The sequence below is a fragment of the Euprymna scolopes genome, chromosome 13 (assembly GCF_053919585.1).
Source record: "Euprymna scolopes isolate OS-2025 chromosome 13, ASM5391958v1, whole genome shotgun sequence".
In the NCBI taxonomy this organism is placed as follows: Eukaryota; Metazoa; Mollusca; class Cephalopoda; order Sepiida; family Sepiolidae; genus Euprymna; species Euprymna scolopes.
This window is the reverse complement of record NC_136494.1, coordinates 82,750,396-82,753,171: the sequence shown is the minus strand read 5'-3', so window position 1 is coordinate 82,753,171 and position 2,776 is coordinate 82,750,396. Positions and strand designations below refer to the sequence as shown.

Genomic DNA, 2,776 nt, shown 5'->3' with positions numbered 1-2,776 from the left:
ACTATGGATCGAAGCTTTTCACGTACACTTGAATCATCCAGCCTGGACACATCAACCCGCCTGGGAATCTTAATACCACCCGACTTACACTTCCTCCTTACACAAATTTTCAACTTCCCGCATACCAAAAAGTGATTTGTGCCGCATTCAGCTCCATGCATAACATGCACACTACAGACGTCCTGCAAATCTGCCTTTCTGGAAATAATGCAATCAATCAAGTGACCTTGTTTTGAACGAGGATGGGTTCAGGTAAACCTATGGACCTCCTTGTGGCTAAAGAAAGTGTTACAGATAGCAAGGTCAAACTGAGTGCATAGATGGAGAAGATGCAGACCATTACTGTTGGCCTTACCTACACTCAACCGGCCGAGTGAGTCCTAGATGTGATGATCCTTGCCAATCCTCACATTTAAATCACCCATGAGTAAGATCTTTTCAGATAAAGGAATAGACGAAATGGTACGACTGAGATCTTGGTGTCTGTGTATGCCCCTACCATGGGTCATGATGAACACATCATCACAGCGTTTTACCAAAACATACATACATACTGTTTGTTTTTTCTCTTGATAATGTATCGGTCGAAAGACATCTTCAACGTATATTTTAATAGTTTTTTACAAATTTTATTTATCGTTGATTTATTCTTAAATCGTTTTTATCAATGTCTTTTTCGTTACCCAACTCGATATGACTGGAGGTATCGAGTTGAAAACTATTATAAAGTTGTGTACCATCAAAAATCTTTTTAAATAAACACATACATACAAGTAGAATACTTGTACCAAGACGAGAATAAACAATAAATACAGCATTCGTTTTAAGATCTTATGCTATGTTCTTTCTTTAATGGGTATGGTACGGTTTCAGTTACATCCTCTAGATTATGAATGTAAATATATTCTCAGCAACCGGATAAGTAAGATGGGTATATCATTTCTTTTGTACACTTTTCCATTTAGGGAGTGCAACCATCCAAATTCGCATCCATCTCCTCTCAAAATTAAAAAAAAAAAAGTTAGATACCAGATAATTTTATAGAGAAAAATATTGCTCGACATAAGATGTTCAGTTATATTAAATAATACATTTGTAAAAGAACGGTTAAATAGCACATGGTTGTCAATATGTATGTGCTGGGTACAATCCTAAACCATTGCATTTATTGTGAATTATGGAATATATATTCTAGACAACAAGATTAGTAATGTAAATATTTTATTTATTTATTTTTTTGTGTGTGAAATTTAACATTTAGTAGGCTGCCATCGAAACCACATTACATGCCCCAAAGGCATTAAAAAGAAACACTAAGGTTATATATATATATTGCTTATGCCCATTTTGGAACGAATATTCTATGATTATGGTAACATATTTCTAAGTATGCGATCCACTCACAAACTAATCATTCGACCATTATGATTTTTTGAACACAGTTTCTAGGAGCAATGGTAAGTAATCTGGGCTATATTTAATTTAATGGGCAAAGAATCCTCCGTGAAAATTCAGATATCTATTTTTTGTTGAATTTTAACAGTAGGCATTATACATTAATTAATAAATGTTCTCCAAATGTCAGTTTCTTTGAAGTATTTAAAAAAGATTTTAAGGGAAAGGGCATCATATATACACACTTCCTTTCGCCTTCACTCTTCACATTAAATATCGGCCTTGTGACTAATTTGCTCGGTGGAGGAGCAAATTAATACCAACCCCACATATAAGATCTTGGTCAATGTAGTGGCAACCCTTCATACCAATTGTCACTATCCAGCTCCCCTACTCTCCGGGGAGTTGGTCCCCATTTCCCTTTCACTCCTCACATTAAAAATCGGCCTTGTGCCTACTTTGCTCTGTGGGGGAGCAAATAAATACCCTTTTCTTGGCCTTTTGGCCAAGATCAAAGTGTAGTATCTGTTCTTACTACATGCTGTACTTATTGTGATATAAAGTGGAGGATCACTTTTCTGTATTAATTTAATGTAAAATGATCACCCACTTTACTCAGTCTCAAAGCCATTCAAGTCATTCTCCAGATCATTCAAATTGTTTTTGAAGGACTCCAGTAATTTCTTAAGCATTCAAGTCATTCTTAAGGTCATTAAATTCATCCTTAAGTTCATTAAAATCATTCTAAGTCATTTATTTTTTATTTATTTAAGTCATTTCAGCCCATTTCTCGGTCATTTTAGTTTATCTTTAAGAATTTCATGTCAATCCTACATTCATGCATTCATTCATTACACGAGAGCATGCGACTAATGGCTATCGGCCTTGTTTTTTTTATGATAGAATTAAAGTGGGGGATCATTGGCTGACAGTTTATATTCAACATTTAGTTTGGTTCATTTTCTAGTTAAAATCTGTGGTTGCTAATTATTTGGGATCCATGAAATGTGTGACTTGTTAAAAAAATACTGTCAAAAATTTGTTAAATTAAAAATGTAACAAATGTATGATAGTATTTAATCAAGTTGCACATTTCATGGATCCCAAATGTTTAAAAACATGTTCTTGAAGGTACAGATGTTGCAAGAAAGCAGTGTTTCTTTTTTTTTTTTTAAGCAGTAGCGATACCTATTCTAAAAATAGTAGTGTTAACACCACTTACAGAGTTGGGATAAGAACAGATCCAATATTACGGGATATCAGAACTAGTGATGGAACGATTCCAGTATTTTTCTATTTCAATGCAATCAACCGTTCTGGTTTAAAAATTACTTACAAAAAGTACAAATTTATTTGTTTTTTTTTGTTTTTTTGTGGGAGG

The 2,776-nt window shown here is 34.0% G+C and overlaps 1 pseudogene; it reads left to right on the top strand.

Moving 5' to 3' along the window:
* The first annotated feature begins 1,879 nt into the window (after positions 1 to 1,879).
* LOC145292461 (U2 spliceosomal RNA) lies at positions 1,880 to 2,006 on the top strand (annotated as a pseudogene).
* The last annotated feature ends 770 nt before the right edge of the window (positions 2,007 to 2,776 follow it).